The sequence below is a fragment of the Paralichthys olivaceus genome, chromosome 19 (genome assembly GCF_024713975.1).
Source record: "Paralichthys olivaceus isolate ysfri-2021 chromosome 19, ASM2471397v2, whole genome shotgun sequence".
In the NCBI taxonomy this organism is placed as follows: Eukaryota; Metazoa; Chordata; class Actinopteri; order Pleuronectiformes; family Paralichthyidae; genus Paralichthys; species Paralichthys olivaceus.
Window position 1 is genome coordinate 1,671,470 of NC_091111.1, and position 24,988 is coordinate 1,696,457.

At 44.9% G+C, this 24,988-nt stretch overlaps 1 protein-coding gene across 9 annotated transcripts in view; it reads right to left on the minus strand.

Moving 5' to 3' along the window:
* fynb (FYN proto-oncogene, Src family tyrosine kinase b) overlaps positions 1-24,959 on the minus strand; it is a 70,553-nt gene extending 45,594 nt beyond the window's left edge. For 3 of the 9 annotated variants that reach the window (XM_069514554.1, XM_020091862.2, XM_069514545.1), the window contains exons 1-3: positions 24,815-24,959; positions 24,252-24,560; positions 11,013-11,081 (exon numbers count right to left, since the gene is read on the minus strand). The gene's annotated coding sequence lies outside the window, so the exon portion shown is untranslated. Of the gene's footprint in view, positions 1-11,012; positions 11,082-24,251; positions 24,573-24,642 lie in introns of those variants that run through there. The other 6 variants (XM_069514551.1, XM_069514546.1, XM_069514552.1 and 3 more) reach the window with 4 other exon arrangements.
* Positions 24,960-24,988: the final 29 nt, after the last annotated feature.

Here is a 24,988-nt window from a genome sequence, read left to right on the forward strand (position 1 = left end):
TTTCATGTTTGGAAGGAGAGGGTGAGGTGAGGGGTGTTAAGCTGCAACATGCAATTTCAACACTATGACAAAATTCTACACACTGTACCTTTAAGAAGCCATTCACTGAAGCTATTATCTTCAAATTGTCTAGGTAATGTTTACAGTGCAATGAGCACTAGAGCTTCTGAATTTGCACAGTGCAAACAAATTACATGCTGACATAGGTCACCATGCTGAGACTGTTGAGATCATGTCATGGATGTGAGGCGCTGCCATGGATGGTATGCTGTCATTGTTGTGGTGGTTTGTTCTGTCTGCTCCTGACCTTAGCTCACATCAGTAACATAATATCACCACTGTTTCTGTGCCTCTATCTTGTGGCTCTTATTGTTGGGGTGCAAATAAAAAAACTCTCCAATATTCAGTCGCAGAACTTGGTCTTCACATCACAGGCTTTGGGAGGAAATAAAAAACATTACAGCGTGGATGTGACTGTTCTGTGATTAAATCACACAAAGAGGACCTGAGTATGAGAGCAAACTGTGAAATGTATTTAGGGGCATGTGTGTGTAAAACAACAGCAAAATTCAAAACGAGCAGCTTCTTTGAAATAAAAACAACAGTAATAATGATGACACAGTCACTGCACTGATCAAAAACATGACTTGATTTCATGTGAACCTCGGGCAGAGCTCAGAGCGAGCTTCATGACCTGCCAACAAAAGATGCTGAGACGCTGAGAACACGTCGGCTTTTATGACCAGGAGAGGTGTTGCTGTTGTTTATACTCCACAGTGCAGCATCATGCTGTAAGAAGACTGTGTAAGGTTGAAATATTATTTTGCTGAAACAGTGAATGACTATTGAAACTCGGTCTGTGACATCCGGTGCATGTGCACGCTGTGATCACTTCAAATAACAAATGTTCTGTGTAAATCATCAGCTGCCATTTGTTATTGACATCATTCGTAATCTTATAGTTTAAACAGATCCTGATTTCAATCAGAATGATGTTTTTATACAGCTGCTTATGTGTGAACTCAAGCTTCTTTTGCTAAATTAAATAGAAGTTTTGTAGAAAAATGTGAATATTGAATCTATTTCTTCATTTTGTTTCCAATATAAATATAAAGTAAGGTATTAAAAGAGTAGAGTGTTGTTATCAGTAGTGAAACTGCTATTATATCGGTGGAAATAACTGTGATACTTTCATGTTAGGAAGAAGAAGGTTAACATGTCTGTTAACAGACTTGTGGAGGTCCCACCCTCCTTTGCTGCACCTCCACTTCCACCCATCAGTGGCAGTAAATCAGATGAGCAGTGGGCCTCTTCCAGCAGTCTGAACACTGAGGTTAAAGTAGCACTAATTCCTGTGGGGCTGCTCATTAAGCCCCTGGCTTAGTCCCTGGGGACCTAAGGCCTGCATATGGCCACAGCCCAACAGCCCCCCCATTATAATTAAAACCACGTCGCCACTAAACTTCCAACATGTGGAGCACTGATGGAAACTGCGTTATTGACAGTCCACACTGCCCAGAGCAGAGGAAGCCTGCAGTGCAACATCAAAAGCGCTCTTTTCTTAGTGTTGGTGTTGGCACCATTTAACAGCACTGGACCACTTGACAACCTTCAGTCAGTACATGAGTAAATAACACATAATGACATAGGTGAGCAGGAACACTGAGAGCATTGAGCAATCAAAGCCTCACGATGGATTTAAACAAATGAAGCTCTGTGAAGTGATTTCTAAACCTGATGGGATTTATGGGGTTGTCTTTGTGGGATCGATGGCCATCTTGCCTGGGTGGGCTAAGATTAGGCTAATTTGCAATGCAGAAATGTGTCTGCGTGAGGTTTTCAGTGCTGCCACGTTAAAGTGAAAGACTTCATTGTTAGCCTGTGTGCAGCCGTGTTCATAATAAGCCCATCCGAGTGTGAAGCCATTGGGAGGCCTGGTATAGCCACAGCTTCTTGAAGCTTCTGTGACAATATACCTGTCAAGACTCTCAGCAGGCTGGGCAGTAACTCTAAAGGCTTGTCAATGAGGAGCTATAGCTGCTGCTGTTCCCACCTCTACTTTTTCAAACTGGCTAATATAAATCCCTGTTATGTCATCTTCTCCTTGGCCATATGGCAGCCTTGACATTTTATCTGCATACATATAGACAGGGAGCTCAGTCTGGTCTGTTTTTGTAAAGATTTCTGCTTTGTGACATATGGCGACATAAAATGCACTTACACCTTAAACCTAAGAAATGTGGACTTGCAGGGGGGAGGAGAATTGTTGAGACACACACACACACACATTTGAACTTATATCTTAGTAAGGACACTCATTTACATGAGTAACCCTAACCCTAATGCCATTTACATAACCCTCACCCTACATTCCCTAGCCCCTCACCCTAAACATCCAAACTAGATGCCTAAAACCTTTGAAAAAGGGAGAACTGGCCAAAATAATAACAATAATAACACATTTTATTTATATATCACCTTTAAAGACAGAGTTTACTAAGTGATTTGACAGCAAAGTAAAAGGTGAATACAAGTTATAATATATATGCATATATATATATATATATATATAAAACCATTTCAAACATCATTACTAATGAGCAATTGTAGAACTTGTTCACTGGCAGTAATGCTAACAGATCCCAGTACACGGGTTGTGTCGGAAATCACTCACTGCTTCACTCCTACCTACTAACTGTCTAGAAAGATTAAGAGCTACATTGAGCTCATCACAGCTGGAGGGTTCAGTATCTTGCCCAAGGCACGTGGAATGGGGGAGCCCAATTGCAGACCTTTGGTTAGTGGACTACTTGTGGTGATTTCTGTTTGGTGTTTTGTTGTGGTGTCTCTCCCCCTCCCCTTTTCTGTTTTTCTCAGTGCAGGTTGTGTGTGTGGCAAGGGGGCGTGGCTGGTTCCTGGCTGCAGCGACGAGGCGCACCTGATCTCTATCACCTCATCATCCCCACAATAAAAGCCTGGTCCTGACTCCACTCCTGTGCCAGATTATTCCGTCCCGTCCGGTATCTTCATGTGCTATCGATGTCCTCGACTCCCGTGTTCGTTTCATGGATATTCACTAACAACTCGTATCTCCTTCCTTCTACCCAGCCTTTCCGTGCGCCTCGCTGCTCCTCCATTCATCCTCGTCTCACCCTGGATCTTCGAGCCAGCCTGCACCCTGCCACCCCAGCCTGCTCCTGTTTGTGTTCGTATAAATAAACTCTGTTAAAACCGCAAACCACCAGTCCGCGTCTGCTTTGGGGTCCAACTCAGTAACCAAGCCTAACAGAATAATCTGGCCAAAAATGGACCCCGCGGATGCGGAAAAACTCAGACAAGCTCTCTCGTCCCAAGGAACTCGTGTTGGGCAGCACGAGAGAGCCCTGAACGAGGTAATGGAGACTCTACAGAACCTTACCTCCAACGTGGCACTGATCGGTGGCCGCATGGAACAGCTCACTACTCACCTCTCCACGCTGACGACTCCGGCGCTCGCTCCCGCTCCCGCTCCAGTTCCAGCATCTCCACCAGCAGCTTCTCCGGTCGCTCTTCCCACACAGCCCCGGGAACCGTTCATCCCCACACCCGCCAGGTTTGCAGGGCAGTTAGGCTCAGGTAGACAATTCCTCCATCAGTGCAGCCTCGTATTCGACCAGCAGCCGTTAACATACTCCACAGACAAGTCGCGGATTGCCTTCGTCATGAGTTTGTTGTCGGAGAGAGCCGCGGCTTGGGCTGTTGCCATTTCCCGCAGCAATTCGCCGATTTGTTTTTCTTTTTCCTCGTTCACCGAGGAATTCCTAAAAGTTTTTGACCATCCTCTGCGTAGTAAGGAGGCCAGTAGCCGGCTCCTTTCTCTTCGTCAGGGAGAGAAATCCGTGGCGGACCACTCGATCGACTTCCGCATTCTAGCGATCGATAGTGGCTGGGATGAGCAAGCGCTTCAGGGGGTTTTTCTCCGGGGATTAAGGGACGAGCTGAGGGATGAGTTGGCCGCTCGTGACGAGACGACCTCTCTAGATGAGTTGTTTTCATTAGCTACACGTTTAGATAATCGTCTCCGCGAGCGGCGCAGGGAGAGATCCGGTAGGGCGAGCCATACCCCTCCCGTGATGCGGACAATGAGCCCTCACCATCGGGGGCTTGCGCCCTCTCCGCTGCCGACGTCCTCCTCGAACAGGATTCCTCCTGGATCTACACCTGCTCTCCTCGACATCGAGGAACCTATGCACCTGGGGAGGATGAGACTCACACCTACGGAGCGTCAACGTCGCCATCTCCTTGGACTCTGCCTTTACTGTGGCCTGGACGGTCATCGGATTACGCTCTGCCCATCTCGGCCAAAAGGGGGGGCTCACCAGCCACAAGAGGAGCACTGGTGAGCCATTCTGCTGTTGTTTCGTCTCCTCCTCGCCTGACTCTGCAAGGTACTGTGTCTTGGGATCAGACCTCCCTTCCGTTGTCTATTTTAGTTGATTCTGGGGCAGATGACAATTTTATTGACTCCGAACTGGTTACCCAGTCCAAAATTCCCTCTCAGCTCCTGCCGCAGCCTAAGAGGGTGTTCGCCCTGGATGGTAGACTCCTAGCTAAAGTTACTCATCGCACTATTCCCATTTCTCTTCAGCTCTCCGGAAATCATCATGAAGCTATATCTTTTTATGTTATCCCATCTCCGGTTTCCCCAGTAGTGTTAGGTCTCCCTTGGTTAAAACTTCACAATCCTCACATTGACTGGTCCTCCTCCTCCATCACTAATTGGAGTTCATTTTGTCACTCTCACTGTCTACACTCCGCCTTTCCTTCCACTCTGACTACCGCACCTTCTCCGCCCACGCCAGTGGATCTCAGTTTGGTTCCTGCCGAATACCATCACCTCCAGGAGGTATTCAGTAAGGAGTTAGCAGTAGCTCTTCCTCCCCATAGACCTTATGACTGCAGTATAGATCTGCTACCTGGCGCCCCTTTTCCTTCCAGTAAAATGTATAATTTATCTAGACCAGAGAGAGAGGCCATGGAGACCTATATCACAGACTCATTGGCTACAGGACTTATTCGTCCTTCTTCTTCACCATTGGGGGCAGGGTTTTTTTTTGTGGAGAAGAAGGACAAATCACTTCGCCCGTGCATTGATTTTAGGGGCCTCAATGATATCACGGTCAAGAACAAATATCCCCTCCCACTCATTGACTCTGCCTTCGGTCCCCTGCATAAGGCCACTATATTCTCCAAGTTGGACCTTCGCAACGCTTACCACTTAGTGAGAATTAGAGAAGGGGACGAGTGGAAGACGGGGTTTAACACTCCCCTGGGACACTTTGAATATATGGTTATGCCTTTCGGCCTCACTAATGCCCCTGCCGTGTTTCAGACTCTCATTAATGATGTGTTGAGAGATATGCTCAACAGTTTTGTGTTTGTATACCTTGATGACATTTTGATTTTTTCACGTACCACTCAGGAGCACATTCAACACGTGAACATGGTATTGAAAAGACTCCTAGAAAACAGACTATATGTTAAAGCGGAGAAATGTAACTTTCATGTATCCTCTGTGAGCTTCTTGGGATTTATTGTGGAGAAGGGGCAAATCAAGACCGACCCTGCCAAGGTTAAGGCAGTGGCCGAATGGCCCACTCCTACATCAAGGAAGCAACTACAGAGATTTCTCGGGTTTGCCAATTTTTACCGTAGGTTCATCCGAGACTACAGCAGAGTTGCTACACCCCTCACCAGGCTCACATCGGTTAAGGTTCCTTTTGTGTGGTCACAGGCAGCCGAGGTGGCGTTCTCCAGACTCAAAGTACTATTTTCCTCTGCTCCTGTATTAATTCACCCGGATCCTGCTCTCCAGTTCATTGTGGAGGTGGATGCTTCCGACTCCGGGGTGGGGGCCGTGCTCTCTCAGCGCACCACCACGGACCTGAAGCAGCACCCTTGTGCCTTTTTCTCCCGCCAGCTCTCCCCGGCGGAAAAGAACTACGATGTGGGGAACCGGGAGCTGTTGGCGGTCGTCCTGGCCCTGCAGGAATGGAGGCACTGGCTTGAGGGTTCTACTCACCCGTTTATTGTTTGGTCTGACCATAAGAACCTGTCCTACCTGCGCACTGCCCGCAGGCTCAACTCGCGCCAGGCTCGGTGGGCGTTGTTCCTCGGGCGGTTCAACTTTACCCTCACCTACCGTCCGGGGTCGAGGAACATAAAGCCTGATGCCCTGTCACGTCAGTTTGCCCCTCCGGTTGAGGACACGTCTGGGAGCACCATACTACCATCTTCCTGTGTGGTGGGAGCAGCAGGTTGGGAGATTGAAGGTGTGGTCCAGGGGGCCCAGAGGGATCAGCCTGTCCCAGAAGGATGTCCACCCAACAGGTTGTTTGTTCCCCCGTCTGTCAGATCCCCAGTCCTTCAGTGGGGACATTCGTCCCGGATCTCCTGTCATCCTGGATGTCGCCGTACCCTGAACCTGCTGCAGCAACGCTTCTGGTGGCCCTCCATGGTGGCGGATACCAAGGCGTTTGTCGCCGCCTGTTCTGTCTGCGCCCGGAGCAAGGCGTCCCATCAGGCTCCTGCGGGATTGCTGCGCCCCCTGCCCGTCCCTCACCGCCCCTGGTCGCATATAGCGGTGGATTTTATCACAGGCCTACCCCCCTCTGAAGGGAACACCGTTATCCTGACCATAGTTGACCGATTTTCCAAATCGGCTCATTTTATTCCGCTCTCGAAGCTTCCATCCGCCCTCGAGACCGCCAACCTACTGGTCACTCATGTGTTCCGGATACATGGCATCCCCATGGACATCGTGTCGGACAGGGGGCCACAGTTCTCAGCCAGGACCTGGAAGGCGTTTTGCCAGGCGTTGGGGGCGTCGGCCAGCCTATCGTCAGGATACCATCCGCAGACCAACGGCCAGACAGAACGGGCCAATCAGGATCTGGGGGCGGCCCTGCGCTGCGTGACAGCACAACACCCGGCTTCCTGGGCCATCCACCTTCCCTGGGTCGAATATGCCCACAACTCCCTGGTCTGCTCTGCCACAGGGATGTCTCCCTTCATGGCCGCCAATGGCTTCCAGCCTCCACTCTTCCCAGCCCAGGAGACTGACGTGGCAGTTCCATCCGTCCAGGCACACCTCCGACGCGCTCGTCGGGTCTGGCGCGAGGCTCGGGCAGCACTCATCCGCACCACCGCCCGCAATCAGCGATTGGCCGATCGACATCGCACCCCTGCTCCTGTGTACCTGCCAGGTCAAAAGGTCTGGTTGTCGTCGCGGGATCTACCCCTCCAGACGGAGTCCCGAAAGTTGACCCCCAGGTACATTGGACCGTATGAGGTCGATCGGGTCATTAACCCATGTGTGGTGAGACTCAAGCTTCCCCCTTCATTAAGGATCCACCCTGCTTTCCACGTCTCTCTCCTCAAGCCAGTGTCCTCTAGCCCTCTAAGCCCTCCGGCCGAGCCCCCTCCACCCACCCTGGTAATAGACAACCATCCGGCCTACACGGTAAGGGCGGTTTTGGATGTACGTCGGCGAGGGCGGGGCTACCAATATCTGGTGGATTGGGTGGGGTATGGGCCGGAGGAACGTCAATGGGTCTCCCGTGCTTTTATTCTTGACCCCACTATCCTCACTGACTTTTACACTCGTTTCCCGGACAAGCCTGGTAGACCGCCAAGAGGCGGTTCTTGAGGGGGGGGTACTGTGGTGATTTCTGTTTGGTGTTTTGTTGTGGTGTCTCTCCCCCTCCCCTTTTCTGTTTTTCTCAGTGCAGGTTGTGTGTGTGGCAAGGGGGCGTGGCTGGTTCCTGGCTGCAGCGACGAGGCGCACCTGATCTCTATCACCTCATCATCCCCACAATAAAAGCCTGGTCCTGACTCCACTCCTGTGCCAGATTATTCCGTCCCGTCCGGTATCTTCATGTGCTATCGATGTCCTCGACTCCCGTGTTCGTTTCATGGATATTCACTAACAACTCGTATCTCCTTCCTTCTACCCAGCCTTTCCGTGCGCCTCGCTGCTCCTCCATTCATCCTCGTCTCACCCTGGATCTTCGAGCCAGCCTGCACCCTGCCACCCCAGCCTGCTCCTGTTTGTGTTCGTATAAATAAACTCTGTTAAAACCGCAAACCACCAGTCCGCGTCTGCTTTGGGGTCCAACTCAGTAACCAAGCCTAACACTACTCTCTACTCACACAACTTTTTTTTAATTTCAGGTTTTTCTGATTGCTTCTGCCTTTTGTTAAGCCAGATTTGAAGGGTTTCATTAATTTGTCACACAGTTTTGCAAGTTCTATTCTCAGTTGATCTGTCCTATTCACGTTTAGCTCTTTTTTTTCTATTCTCTTAACCATACAGCACTACAAAATGGTGATCACAACTCAATATATGCTGGTCTATATACAGTAGAATCACTCACTACTCATTAAAGAGTGTAGTCTATCACAGTATTTGTAAAAAGCATGGAGAGCTGACATGTATAGGTCATCCTGTGGGAACTGTGGTGGGACGCGCCTATGGTGATCTGGATTAGGCAGAGGACGGAAAAGCAATGCCACCAGATGTGTCAATATAATGGAGTGTAGCTTAACTACGTTCATTGAAGGCACCTTGTGTAATTACTGACTGCATCTCCCTACCACCAGGAAAACTGGAAACCACAATGAAGCCACAGTCTGATGGCAAAGCTGACATTTCAGTGCACAGTTGCTCATTATCCTGGATGCAACAAGAAGGGAGGAGGAGAGCTTTGGAGCTGTGATGATGCAAATGGGCAAACACAAGTGTTTGTTTCATGGCTGCAAATTATTGTAGCAATGAATATCAATGTCTGGATAATTATCTCAGTGTAGTTTAGCTCTTCTTTCACAAGCAAGAAGCATGAACACACGATTGGAACCAGTGTCTCATTTTCCATTTCTCACCAGCTTACAATGCCACCCACCCAGCATGAGCACTGAGGCACACACACACACACACACACACACACACACAGTATATCTGCTCCATCAAAGTGGTTTTGATGTGCTACCATTGCAGCTCTGCAATTTGTCTTGTGTACTAATTTTGTTGCGTCCAATGTCCACAATGTACTATGGCTCTTCCGAAATAATGCTGAGTCACACACAAAACTGCGATTCTGCACTGCAACAAGCCCGCTCTGCTGGCTCTATTGTCGAGCAGTGTAACACGCAGAGGCACTGTAGGGAACTGTAGCACACATAATAAAGGAGCTATTAGCGCCGTGATGACTGAGCGTGCAAGATGAACACTCTTGCTATGAATGTCAGATCCTCAGCTGACTCCAGTTTCCAGGAAGACCTCCCTTGTTTAGCCTGTTTGCACCAAACCATTGATGAAATCTACCCCCCAAAAATGCTCCATTTATACTTGTTTGTTGATTGCTGTGCTGGACCTCTCACAATGTGTCTTCTTTATCAGAATGCTGGATGTTCCGCTCACACTGAAAAAGAGGAAGCTACAGACTGAGACGCCTCTGACCAGGCCGGACACGCTCATCTATTAGGCTTCACAACAGGTCGCACAAGAGAAGCTGTGTAGAACAGAAGGTTCTTGATGTGGGCTGCGCTCCATAGAAACCGCTCAGGAAACTAAAAATATGATAAGGTCTGGTAGAAAGCGGTTTGGCAGAAATGGGTTTAGTATCAGAAATTCTTGTTTTCATTGTGGAAATGGAAGATAAATGAGGTGAAAAAACAACATTTAGTGTCTTAGTAAGAATTCCTGGCAAAGTATTTGTGTTCTCAAGGCTGGGCATGAACCTCCATGCTCATTTAATAGATACCTACTGTTTATGGGACTCTAAGAAAGGGATGAACAACATTCTTCTAAAAGATAAAGATTTTTTGTTCTTATGGAGAGTGATGCTGAATGCATCCACCCCAAAATCCCAAATAGAGGCAACAGACAAGATCTTTAGTTTTAACTAATCATTATGAAGTCAATATTGATTGCTCAATTTAATGACATTAAGAGTCATGACAGCATCTGTGTTTAGAATGTCCTATAAGTCTTGCCTTCACAATATAAGTCTGTCTGCTGTTGTTGTCAGTTACCAAACTATGCAAACCACAAGTATTGTGTGTACCACTGCACTCTCAGTCAAATGAAAAGGACATCATGTTCCTACCACAGTATCAGCCCTTCTTTATATAATCAGTGAGTGGTGTTAAAGAGCACCTCTTTGCAAATGATGTACCTGGAAGCAGGCAGATCTTAGACCTGTGAAGCGCTGCCATAGTCCTGAACTGTGTCACTGCACTCTGCCTTGTAGAGTCAAAGAACACAAAGCTGCTAGCTGTGACTAATCTGACATCAGTGCCATCATGTTCCAGTCTAACCCAGCGAGGATCCAGCATGCAAACACTTGGATTAGGAAATAACTGAAACATGTTTCATTTGCTACATCTTTAGCCGGGAAATATGCTGCATGTGATAAGGCAGAAAAAAGATGAGAAACATGAGAAATCAGATACAGTGGTGATTGAGTCGCAGCTGAGAAGGGGTTGTGATGGGAACTGGCTGTGCTGCGAGTCAATCTAAAACATAACAGTGCTGCTTCAGTGATAAAAGACACACAAGGTGGCACTTTCTATACCTTCCTCTTATGAAGGAGCTGTACACATGGTGCACCCTATAGAATACACCGACCACGCTAATGCACTACAGGTATGTGGATGTACTCGGGACAGCAGACCTGCCTCTGGCACACAATCTCAGCTAGTGGCTGCCAGCTGGTGGGCATCTGTGCATGGTTTAATGTACAGAATGTGCATGTGCTTGCTCTGCAATCCTTGTCACCCACATGCATCTAAAGACAAGGAAAATTCTCCAGAATGAGCTTTACCATCCATCCATCTGCTGTCATCATGCACAGTGCATGAGGTTGTTCTCAAATGGTGAGGTGAGAAAACACGCCTGAGTTCATCTACGAGCGTGTTTGTGTGAAGTTACACATGTGTGTACACAAGTCCAGTGGAGTGTGTGAGAGTCATACCTCTTGTTTTCAGCGTATCAGGATCTTTATTTCCTCCACATTGCTTTGTGTGACGCCAAAACAGAGGCCCTGCAGGGATACAGAGATGCTCAATTATTCATCGTCCCATTCAATAAAATATGAATATCCACAGCATGTTCCAACTGCCGTCATTCACGCTTCTTCAAGAAAACAGGTCTTGCAATTTCCTTTCCCCCAGAATGCTTTGGGGTGACGCCAAGGGACCGTCAGCCTTAACTTTGGTCAGTACAGCGTTTTTCAACCCATTACCGTAGTAATACTAAATGACAGTGTGATAAGCAATAAGGAAGAGGTTATATATATAAGGAAGAGGTTATATATATCTAAACAGAGGTTTTACCAGGTGGAAAAAAAGTCACAGAAAGATGTCAGCATTGTGAATATAATATTTCATCTAAACAACAGGTTGCTGCAAAACGCAGCCAGCTTTAATCAAACATCTGGATGATGGCCCCATTTCACTGCTAAGTAGTATTTTTTTCTGCCTCTCCAGCAGATGGGTGGAGGTTAGAAAGCCATTCACTTCTCCAGGTGTAAATGTGGAGATTCTGTTCTGTAAATGTAGGACACTTAGGAATGTAGGCTAAAAAAAATATAACCCCCCAATGCCATCTGGCATGTGTGCTTCTTCAGGCAAAAAGAAATAAAGAAGAAGAAAACAATTCGGGAGTGAAAAGTGACTCCAGACTGCTTCACCTGTTATATCATTTAGCTGAAGCTCTCATTTATGGAACTCCAAAACAAACAAGACTTAGCATATCAGGCAATTAAAAAAATGTGCGACTGAAGTAGTGAACAGAAATAGACAACCATAAATTCTGCTTTTGTGTTTTCAGTAGTGCTGCCTCTTGTAAATGAACATGCCTTTACATACAGTACCTTCTACAGTAGATCACAATAAGTGGTTTGTAAAGTGTGTGAAGGTGAGATAACAGAGCTGCAAACTAAACCAGACAGGGCATTTTTGACATGCTACATGGTTTCTTTCATCTGCAGGACAAATCTCCAGCAGTAGTGGACACACTCTACAGTTGCTGCCAGCTCTTTGACTGACAGCAGAATTATAAAGTGCAGTCACTGTGTGGCAGGAGGGCTGGGGTTAACTGCATGGTGCATCTCCAAACTGCCCTTTCTATGCCGCCTCTGCTGCCAAATATGGTAGAACTCATTAGCTGCTGATTTGACTTTAAAGCTCAGCCCTGCTAATCTAATTTAATCTGTCTCCGCGGCTTCACTGATTGCTGGAGCGTAGAGGTAATGACACTGCAAGTGGATCCTCTGCTGTGATGCAACTGTTTGCCCTGCAACGGCAGCCACCCATGTGGAAAAGCTGTGGATGCTGCTGGTTTGTGTTTGTGGGGGTCTAGTACATGAAAATGTTCTGTCATTGGTTGGATTAGGCCTCCACAGACTGAACAGTTCATTTGACTTGGTTTGAACTGCTCAAGATCAACACAAGTGAGACAGGGCATGATGGGAAACAACGTGAAAAATGTCAATGAGTTTGCATGGAGATCTTTTATCTATGACGACAATTATGCTCAAGTGGAATGGTTATGAAGGTTATTGACACTGCCAATATCATGGCATTGCAGCCACCTGCTTCACACACACACACACACACACACACACACACACACACACACACACACAGAGTATATCTGCTCCATGTTCCCATGGTCAAAGTGGTTTTGATGTGCTACCATTGCAGCTCTGCTATTCGTCTTGTGTACTAATGTCGTTGTGTCCAATGTCCACAATGTACTACGTCTCTTCGGAAATAGTGCTGAGTCAACTATTAATCTACTACATCTACTATTAATAAAAGCACCACTCTTTAATTTAACATCTCCCACTGTGACTGCCAAATGGCAGAGGCGAAGATGTGGATAGGGAAGTGCCACAAACGAAGACTGGCTCTCAGCAGATGACACAGAACACAAAGACACACAAAGTGGAAGAAAAGACAAAAGAAATATGAAAGATACTGAGGACAACAGGATGAAGGAACTCCGGTTTGAAACTTCCTTTTCACTTAAGTCTTTGGCATCTTGCAGGTACTTTGAATGTCATCACACATCTTTACTCTCTCCTCTTAAGAATTTCAGATTGGAAGGTCAGAAAATAGCAGTGGTGCCAACGGTTACTATAGCGGGATGTGTGTAAAGTGGTATTACCCAAACGTCCAAACAGCTTTTTCAGCTGAAGGTATCTGTTTTCCGTCTATTTTAGACGTCTGCACATAAAAACTGTGAGGCTGTCCCAAAATACTCCAGCTGAAACATGTGATTTAAGTCTTTTTTACCAGCAGAAAATTGCCATTTGGCTGCTTCACATGTCTGAGGACTCCTTCCTTCCTCTTCTCCGCTCTCTCCCAATCGGTCCAGGCAGTCATGGCGACAGGCTCCCAGCAGGCTTTGCTGCGAGTTTGTGCTCCCCCTAGCCCCTTAGCGAGGGCTGACTGTCTTTTCATCAACAGACCCTTGCAATAAAACATAATGGCAGTGGGGCAGCGGGGGAAGTCATTCAGCCACACAGTGCTGTCACATGACCAGCTGAGGTACAACGGGTTCAGTTATTCTGCTGCTGCTCTGCTCCTGGGACAGAGGAGTGGGCCGGTGAACAGGCCAGACACACAGCAGGATCCATACAGGAGGTACCAGACTTGTGGGCAGGAAGGCAGGCACACCGCGTACAGTATGTACACTGCCAATTCCATAAACTGTATGTATCCACTGTCGCTGCCAACCCCAGTCTGTTGGCCTGGAGTAGCTGTGGCATATTCTGGCAGTTGTGCAGTACCTTCTGCAATCCTTTAAATGCATTCATATGGCTGCAATTGTTTAGAATATTGATAGTATCAGTTATCTGCTAATTTATCAAATTTTTCTGCATTTATTTGTCAATACTTTGGTCTAAATTGGCCAAATTGGCCCAAAAAAGCATGACTCACCTATGACAAGTACACTGATGACTGAGACAATGAACATATAAAACATAATGATCTTAAGGAAATAGGCTGTTGAAATTATTAATACACTTTTCCACTGTTTATGTACCATTAGAGGAGTTTCAGAATCACTGTAAGTGCTGTGAACCCAGAGCCTCACAGAGCCAGCTTTGACTTAAAAATAGAACAGAAATTACTCAATGAAATGATCCACAGAAAAAGTATCAACAATTGGAATACTCATCTAATTTTGAATGTTATTTATCAAGGTATGGTAACAATTTCTAGATTAAATCACTATTCATCACAATGATCTAATTGGTTCCAGCACTATTCAGAAAAAAAAGATTCCCAGTGGTGCTGTCCTTGAAAGCTGTTTAAAGCTGTATAAACTTAAAAAGTAACAACAGGAAAGATTGTAAAATAGGTTTCTCACTTAAGGAAACATTAGTTTTATTCATAATATGTTTTATATTAAACACAAATATACAGCTTTTATGCATATGCCAAGGCTCTATATGCCTTTCAAGTGCATAAAAAGAGAAATTATGAACTGATTTCTTGGAGTGAAAAGTTTCCTAAAACGGATACAGACTTGGCGTATCAGCCTGATTTGATTTGTCACCTCCTCTTAGTCACTTTCTTCCTGCCCTTTTCACTTGATGAGGACAGGAACCAACTAGGCCAACTTCCTGAATGGGTCTGCAGAAGTCACGGTCTCAGTGACAGGGACACCGTCCCTCAGTGGCTTCCCACCCATGAACACAGCCACTCATAGTCTTTGGGGACCAGGGGCCAGGGGCCAAGCCGGAGGTGCTCCTGCTGGGCAATGAACCCAAGTCTCTAGTGGCGGCGGCCAACGGCTTTCCTTGTACGCACAGACACGTCATGCTCTTTCCAAGTTAGAATAAACCTCTCTGTCAGCCACCCACTTCTGGTTCATTTCAAGGCTAGTCTCTAAGGGGTAAGTAGGGCACTTTGCCATTTCAATAATAGCTGCATTTGCAAAGCTTACAGCTGCAGGCTACAGCCTTTATATGGATTTAGAGCAACCTTACAAGTTGTGGGGTAGCACTGTAGTTATATGTTCTCCTGCCTGTGGTTTTTCTGAGACACTGGTATGGAGTTTATGGTAAATCTATCACATGCTAGATGAGGGGTCACCAACACGGTGGCTGCGGGCACCAGGTAGCCCCCAAGGACCACACGAGTCGCCCACAGGCCTGTTCTAAAAATAACACAACTCACCAGTGAGCTGCGTCTAAAATTTGATATGCTGACTAAGAATAAGACTAAGATATGTTGACTATTGACTCTGATTTGTTAAAAGGGTTGGTCAGTGGCTCATGAAAATGGGACATTTTTCTTATGAAATGTTGTAGAAGTGATCACCTGAAAATTTAAACAATTGATGAGATTAATAGAAATAAAGTGTTGAATATTGAAATTATCTGTTTCCCACCTTGTGAAGTCAGTGTTGATAATTATTGTGAGAAATCATTAACGTGATCAGTGTCTTCACATAGATGAGTATCTTTTATCATTAATAATAATAATATAATAATATAACTAAAGGCAAACTGAGCAAATTTGTTATTTCAGAAGAGTGTATCAAACTGGTGGCCCTTCGTATGACTCAGTACCCATGATGTAGCTCTCAGTTTCAAAAAGGTTGGTGACCCCTGTGCTAGAGCATTGTTCCCATGAGCCCTGAGGGATGTGATTTGACTGACGGGTCAGAACAGTCACTGGGCTGCCAGCTCTCGGTGAGAGGCTGACTGACAGACACCACTCAGGAGCAGATTCAAATAGACCATTATCTTCACAACACATTAGGCATTCAGTACTCCATCTACCACCGCTGTCACTTCATATTCTAAATTCAAACATTTCTGGAAAGAAATATTCCAATGGAGTTGCCTGTTTGAATTCTATAGGGGTATCGGAGAGTCTGAAAACTTTTGGTGGTCCAGCAGAGGGTGATCCTAAAACTCTATAATTGTCTCAGGAAACTCAGCTGTTGAGTAAAAACGAGAAGGACACTGGCGAGGATTGCCCCTCCGAGGAATCTGAGCACCAGTGTGCTGAAGATAAATAGAAAATTTACCAGAGGTTGTTTTCTGACTTTGTGAAATCTTTACAATGATAACAATTCTGATGACATTACCTGCTAACTTGCCTCCAGAGTGAAGCTGCAGAGGTGCAAGAAACAAGTCAACTGCACAACCAAGCTGCCAGGTGATCAAAGCATTGTAGAGGAAGAAATGAAATGAGGGTGTTTTGTCTGAGGCACTGAACAGCTTTTGTGTAAATAACTTTATTTGTATAGCACTCATCTACACAAGGTTACAAAGTGCTTTACAAAAACCCACAGCAAAAAGATGAATGAAACAAAAGTAAAAGGTATTCAATTCAGTTCAATTTTAATGGCCGAATCAAACAAAATATTATTATTTTTCTTATATTCCCACAGGGGCCACTCTGAGCTTTAGATACGCAATATTCAACGTAACAACTGGATTATAACATTTTGAAATAGGAATATTTTTTAATAATACCTTTATTAAATATGTTAATTGCGGATATAAAAAATGTAATTATGGATATCAGTAACCCAATAGCCAACATATGAATGGAAAGAGTAACATCATTTGTTCTTGGATGAATTGACAGATATTTTTGACTACTACTTAATTAAATTAGTTATCAAATGTAATAACCAGCCACTCATTCTTTTATAATTTTAGGGATTTGTTTTTAGTTTTGACTGACAGAAGTATTTATTTTTAACAGAGAGGAGTGTGGTTTGAATAAAAGTTAGAACTTCTTGCCATAACTGCCACCAACTAAAGTGTTGGACGAGAGATCATGCATGTCAGTTATAAAAATAAACAGACAGTCAAAGACAATGGTTGGTATTCCAACCAAAAGAGCTGAGACGATCCTGTCCCTGCCTCCTGAGTAAGTATAAATATTAATTTATTAAAGAAGTCACAGTATATACAAAATGGTCACAGTGAGAATCACCTGTCTGGCTTTTGGGAGCTATTTAACATGTTCCAGAGCATCCTGAAGCCTCTGCCAACATGGGTTTATCCCTTGGCGGTGTCACGGCCTGCATGGGGCCTGGCCCAGGTCTCCTGTGCCAAAATGGTGCTACAGCCACGATGAGAAATCATCTCCTTTGTCAGCATCTTGCAGCTGCATCAGCAATGCAGAGAAATGACGCTGCACAGTCAAACAGAGAGCAGAGCATCACACAGAGGGAGGCAGGGGATGCAGGGTTCACAAGGCTGTATGCTGCAGTGGAAAGTGGAAGAGGTGGAAGCATTTACTCTCAGTTACTTTCTGAGATGAGATGAAGCCTCTGAGAGATCAAGAAGCAGCATATGGTCACACTAAAATTCCAAGAAAACATAAAGCATAATAGCTGCTTTGCAATGCAGATTTCTGACAAAGTTGGACACGTCCGGCACAGGCCTGCTTTGTTGAGACAGAATACAGCCTTTGTCACTCACATGACATTAGAAAAAAGCTGAACATTTCACAAGTTAACCATGTATTAAAACCCTCAAGGCCATTACCATATGTTCAGAATGCACTTTTGTTTTCCCCTCAAATTGCAAACACTTGTCATCAGTCTGCCTGCCACCATGGTGAACATGCCATTAATAAATAATACAGTGTAGTGAACTGTTGTCCGCCTCGCCCGTCACCTCAGAGAGGAGATCGACACCCACAGGATTATTCTTTGGCAGGCAGAGAGCTTAAGGATGCTCCAGTGTTCGCTGTGCTTTTAAGGAGATTGGCTAATCATTAACATGTCTCATCCTAGATATCACATACTTCCCATGAGAACAGGAAATCTACTCCACATTTTTAAGCATAAATCCTCATCGTAGCCACACAGAGATGAGAAAGTCGTTTTTTAGGATTATGAACAATGTTGAGATTAATTAACAAACTTGACAAGACCAATTTTTTCATCTACTTCTTCTACTCGATGGTAGTCTGCAAACTAGAAAACACTTTTCATCCTATAATTGTGTTATCACTAGAGCAGGATAATAGATAAGGATTACAAATACAAAATTAAAACATACGTCATAAACAACCTGCATTATGTCCTATAAAAAATCTCTATCAGTCACTTGTTTGGTCATAAATTGCAACTTTCCCAGCTGTCCTGTTTCCTGTTCTGTGCCGATTATGTGTTTTGGTGATCAGATTGAAATCCGAAAGAGCTCCACAACATGAAAGAGCAAGTGTATCTTTCGAGAGATTGTTATCCGATTAGACAAACCATCTCTGAAGGTGGTCAGAGAGTCCAAGGGTTTTCTAAAAAATAGATACTCAGATACTAATCAACAGTAAAAAAGAGTGTCAGATTAGATACTCATTTGCAACAGTATCGATACCAAAAGTGCCGTCTTCGCCTCCTCCGGTTCACACGGCACCGCTGCAGACAGGCAGGCACAACCCCTCCCCTCCCCCTCAGCTGAACACATGAACATTGGTTGACGTTCACAACACTGAGCTGCTGTCGCCAGCATTAAGCTAACTTAAGAGTGGCAAGTGCTGCTGCTAAAGGGCCTTCACGATCAGTTTTATCGAAAATAAAAAAAAGCTAAAGTGCAGGGAAAGACTGACGAAGTTAACAATGCGACAATGTGACACAGCTCCAAGGCCCAAAAGACGAGGACCTTGTTGAAAAGAAGGGTTCGAAGAATTCAGTAGTGTGGAGATATTTTGATATTGTATGTTGTCATAATGGATTTTTATATGTTGAAAAATCTTTACTAAGCAAAACCAAAATGTTTTGTTTGTGTTGTGCACTGATATGAAATGTCTTTATTTCCATGAATCATGCAGACATTGTATCACTCTGCATTTGCTGGAATTAATTTTTATACAGTATAAAAAGTATTTTCTTAATCAAATAAGATGTCAAGAAATATCCATCACAATTTCTCAACATCTTCGTACAACCAGCACTTGACAAAATAAAAAGACAGTTTCAGTTCAAGATGTCTGCTTTTATTTCTCTCCACTAAACTTAACACAGCAGGACTGATTAATTTGAAGTCTGTCTGTGTTACTGGTGAAATGGCAGCAAAAATATGAAAAGCCACTGGTTGTTGAAAACACACTCAGTTATTTCAGCTGGACAAATATAGTGTACAATAGACAAGAAAAAGCCTTGAGAAAGCATAATCCATGGAGTGAGTATGAACTCGCTGCTCTCCTAGCTGCTCCTCTAACCACCACATGCACCACATGATGCCTTGCATCTCTGGCGAGCTGCTCAGACACCCGCATATGGCTGAAAGCTGTTACAGGAGCCTGCCACTTGGCTTTCCACTGCTTCTGCAGCAGTATAAACTTTCAGGATGGGTGGTGGCTAGCAGAATTCAAAGATTTCTGCTCAATTCATTCAGTGGTAAGGTTTTAAATATAGTCTGAGGCGCTCTAATGCACTACTGAACTCCTGAATAAAGGCTAAATGGACTTGAGAGCTAAATGGAATTGGAGAGATTAAGAAAAAAAAGTGAGGGAGATTAAAAATGGAAAATGTTTAGCAGGATATGAGAGGAATCTATGCTTGCTAGCGTTCCACATGTAAATGAGCAAATGCGATTCTTTGCAGAGGAAATGAAGCCACACTCAACTACCAGCGACTGACTTTGCTCATTACGAGACAACGTGCACATGCTCAAACACAAAGACGCGCCGTGGCAGGTGGAAGTGGTGGGCTGATAAGGGACTTTGCACGTTGTGATCGCTGTGATAGGATCTGTGTCGCTCCAGCTCCGTGACGCCAGACAAACAACTCCTGCTAATTGAATTCCTCTGAAGAAACCCCCCTAAGATGGACATCTCCATGGGCCCAGTTCTGATAAGCTTTCATGCAAGTGTATCGCTTTCACGCATCATTTCCTCAAATGATATCGCTTTAACAATGACCCAGCGGCATATGCCAGGCTCACAAACATTCCTTTTCTTTAATGAAGCTGACGGATTGTGTAAAATGTTAAAAGATGAGAAACCTTTGGGTTTTTAATTAGCAGTGTGAAAAGAAAACTGGGAGCGGTGAGAGGGAGATGCTGGAGGGATCGCAGGCATTCGGAGGCCATCATATGATCCGTAGCTCTGCTCTCACATGTCAGCGTACCTCCCCCCCAGCTCCTCACAGCTTGCATTCATCTGTGTTACAACATTTATTCATCTGTAACAATAACTTCATTTGAGCCTGACTACGTCACGACTCAGCCAACAACTGCAGGGAAGAGAGACACATTTCATCCCACTCCACTGGAGGCGTGACACAAAGGACTGCATTGTTGTGGCGTCTTTCTGACCTCTGAGGTTCTGGCGTGATGCTGAGCACCGAGCAGAGGATGACTCTATTCCCGAGCCCAAACACATGAACCGGGGCCATCTGACCCACTGCGAGCTCCATGTGATGACGTCAACCCCTGGACTGGACTCTACAGCTGAGAAGTTGTTTTTAATTATTATTTTGTTAATGAGATGACAATTTAGTTATGAATCTAACTGGGTTTCATTCAATAAGCAAGGATTTTGTTTAACACTAATACTTTTCCACGTAGAAAGTGACAATAAACTGACTGGCAAACTTCATAAATATTCTGAAGACTGGCTGATATGGCCTGTTAATTATATTTTAAGGCATTACCACAATAAACGATTTAAAATTTTAAATCTCCTCTAAAGCACTTGATTAATGGTAAATCATTGATGCTTGAGTTAATGCTCTGATGCATACAATCACACCTGCACAATAATTCTAGAAGTCCCTGCAACATATTTCAAAGCAGGAAGAGTGTACTGCATAATGCTCTTTAGTGAGGCATGTACAAGTTCAAAAAACAGGATTCCTGAAACCAGAACACAGTGTATCTCCTGCTTATCTGCTTGAAAAAAGAATTTTACATTTTATTTCACTTGAAGACAGAACACCTTAGATCTTCTTCCCATCACTAATTATTCAACAGTCAGCAAGACCTCTGAGATATTTTTTGTTTTTGCTCTCTGCAACTTATGTCTGCATCCCAGATATTGTAATGTCAGGAGTCTATACACTTTTGGTATGTGTGTTTAAAGTTGGTTTGTGTTTACCTGTTTATATATATTAATATGGTATTTATATATTTATACTGTAAATAAGTTCATTTTTTAGCTAAAAATTATTGTAATAAAAAAAAAGGGTCTACTTGCTGCTTTTTCATTTACTTAGTTATCATGGATCTCAGGTTATTACCTGACCTATGTTATTAACTTCAATTGGGTTTGACCAGCTGCCATGACTTGGTGGTAAAATGCTCTCATCAAGACCTGTGCACAGTTGTGTACTGTTGAGACAGTGTATAGTTGTTGAGTAACAGAGATTAGAAGTAACAACGTTTGGAGCTTCACCATGGATGATACCAGCTCTGTGCACTGGCTGCGAGTCAAGTCCAAATCTGTTCAGCCAGACAGTACAGTGCACAGTGACCGATGTGACGTGAGGGATGATGTAACCACTGTACGTTCGCTTCACACCCAAGTATATTCCCCTCTCTGAGATATCAACACTCTTTCAATCTGCATCCAGATCTGCACCATGCAATGCAAAGGGATACATGTGTACAGAAATTCGGGGCATTAAAACATTCACCCCATTGTTCAATTTTAATGAAAATCTTTTTACTTTCTGCATTTGTAGCAAAAACGAATTCTTTCTACCTGGATGAATTTCCAGTCAAAAGATCTCCCAGCACAGAAGGATTGAAATTACAAAAGCAACTCATTAGCTGTCACTACATCCACACACTTCTTCTACTGAAGTGTGTTTCCTGTGCTCTACTGTCCTCTCTGCGATGACCTGCCTGCTCAGAGCTCTCCTTCTGGCCCAAAGTATCCTCCTGTCAGTCAGTGATGGCATGAATTGTGATTAGGAACAAAGCCTCTTTGGCAGCGTTTCACCAAGTGTAAAAAGGATGAAGCTGTTTAAAACTGTCTGTCTAAATGGGCCAACGTGCTTAACACAATGGATTTTCCTCTGTGATACCAGGCATGTCTCTTCCTATTGTATAGCTCTAGCACAGAGAATAACAACAAGCAGCTCTTAACTCATAACTCATCCTGACAAGAGCAGGTTTTTTTCTGCTACAAGTCAGATGGGGACATCTGCAATACAGAGCTCCACTGGAGAAAAACGCCAGATTTAACACAAACGTGGAAGTAAGGATTTCATTTCAGAGATGGAATTTTTTAATTTGGCAGGAGGAATACAAACGTTCAACAGATATGAAATAAATAGTCCTCAGACCCAGAGAATTTTTTACTGGGAGTCTGTGTGCATATATACAGCTATTACAAATTACAATATTTCACAAAGCGCTCTTATTCAAAACCTTAGTTGTCGAGACTGCTACTTGTGACGGTGGATCACAATCATGACGGCATCTGATCATGGATGATGATTACAACTAACCTGCTTAGATATACAATATGCCTACCCACATATACGTATATTATTGTCAATACCTCTATCATGACAATTGTCATTACTGCTCCCGTCCTCTTTATCAGACTTTTTTTTGTATAAATACTTAAATTATTTTACTTTTATTTTATTTTATTCTACTTTATTGCTTTTATTGTTTTTATTTTACTATGTAATTGTAAAGCACTTTGGTTCACTGAAAGGATTGTTGTAAAGGGCTGTACAAATAAATAAAGAACTAGTTCAAACACTGAAACACCTCTCCATTTATGTAAGACACTGTCTTAATCAATGTTGTAAATATGTTGTTGATTTGCTCTGCTACACGTGCGGCTTTTCGCACTTCTGTCCGTCTCGCTCTGAGGTTTCTATGTTTATGCGGCTGTAGGTTTTCTTAACTGTTGTTGAGGGTTATATAGGGAAGAGGATATAGCACCTTGTTAAGCCCCAAACTGTGATTTGTGGACATGGGCTATACAAATAAAATGTGATTGATTGATTGATGCTCTGGGCAGCAGAGCCTAACAGTACACTGTAACCCTTCCACATGCTGCACCTGCAGCACCTGAGCTCAGTAGACATCAGCCGACCATATCACCACATAGTCATAAAAACAAGCAGCTTCGACTCAGAGGAGCAAACTGTGGGCCAGATCCAAAGATGGATTTCTGAAAACAGTCCTTCTACAGCAAGATAGGAAGAGAGATTCCAATGTGACATCACACAGTATAGTTTCTCCATGTTTCCCTTGATTGCCACTTAAAATGAATGCTTTACCTTTAGCAGCCCTTGCCCTGTTAGTCGCATGTTGTAAAACAGAGACTGATTCATGAAGAAACATTTCTGGAGGAGCAAAAGTCAATCAATCATTTACACTAATTTAGCAAAGAGAACGTGCAGAACAAATGTCTGTGGTGCAGACCTGGCCAGGTTTAATGGGCTGTCAGGAATTGAAGTAGGGAAGCCTGGTGCATTTCAACTGGATTCCCACAGGAGAAGCTGGAGAAACTTCCCTTTCATGATGGGGAAGACTGGAAGAGCACTTGTACTACAGGGAAGTATTTCTGTTTTTTTATAAATGCAGTACTGCCGTGCGAAACTTGCAAAATATGAATCTGCGACATCTTGAAAAGAGCAATCACCACATTCTCCCGTAGAAATCCCAACCGAATGCCTCGCAGATTGGCTTGGCTGTATGCGAGCGGTGCCAGTGCACGTCACCTGCATCGCACGGCTAATGTGAAGGAATGCAGCCGAGCACTGTGTGTCCCCTCCGCTGCATCCGCATGCACAGACGCAAAAGCATCCCAGGTCTGAGCCTCCGAATCATGCGAGGCTGTGTCCTTCAGCTTGACTCCACCAGCACGCATCAGCAGGAGATGCTGATGGTGGTGGTGGGAGAGGGGGACACCCTGGTAAACAACGGAGCAGAGGGGATCCGAAACCAATGCGCCACGGTGATGTGAAGCCGCCCGTGTGCTATCAAACATCTGCCTCTTCACTCCGGCTCCACACGCCAGACGTCACGTCGGTGTGTGTGTTTCACTGAACACGCACGGAGCATCGCGGTTAAAAGCAGCCGACGCCTCACTCCGTGTTGCCCCTGATGGAGCCGCGGCTAGCACGCACGTTCGCGGCGAAGAAACGTCAATGATAACAACAATAACGCCTGGTTACAAAAACAAACAGAACAACAAACAACAAACCCCGAAGTGATTCATTCTGCTTCAGAGAGGGGGGGAAACACAACGTCTCTTACCGGTTGAAACGCGTCTAGTGGTCCGCGGCGCAGTCTCCCATCGCCTCTGCGAGATGACCGTGGAGCCCGTGGAGCCGTGGGGCGCTGCTGCGGTGGCGCTGGTGTCCCCGCGCCGCCTCCTGCTCGTGTCCGCTGGTGATGGCGCTCAGCCCCGATATCAGCAGGGCCGCGGCGAGAGCGCTGCTGCCTTCACGGGCTGCAGGACATTCCCCCGACGCGCGCACAGAACGCGTCAGAGCACGACGGGGGTAGGAAGAGCGATGTGCAGGGAAGGGGCTCGGGGTTTTTATGCCGTGGAGATGTGGCGTGCTGAGGGCAGAGGACACAAAACGGTGCAAAATGGTTCATTTCATCAAAACGAAACTGCAACCCACAGGTTTAAAACACATACCCTTTTATGGCCTTACTCACAGAAGTGTTGTTGTATGTCAATGTTTTGATGATTGAGTCAAACTGAATAAAGCGAACATTGCTATTAAAAATGGTATTTTGAATTAGTCGTATTCATTTTCACAGTGGCAGAGTACACGGCTGAGTTTCCTTTGGAGTATTTAAAGACACACCAGGGGTCTGGTCCGTTGACTGACAGCACAGCCGTCCAATCGGAGCAGAGAACAAGGGACCTCTGCATGTATTTTTTTAAATCAATGTTGTAGCGCCATCTTCTGTCCGCACTTGTACAGCACCTTGACTTGATGCAGACAGGTGACGTTTGTGATGTCGGCCATCAGCTTCTG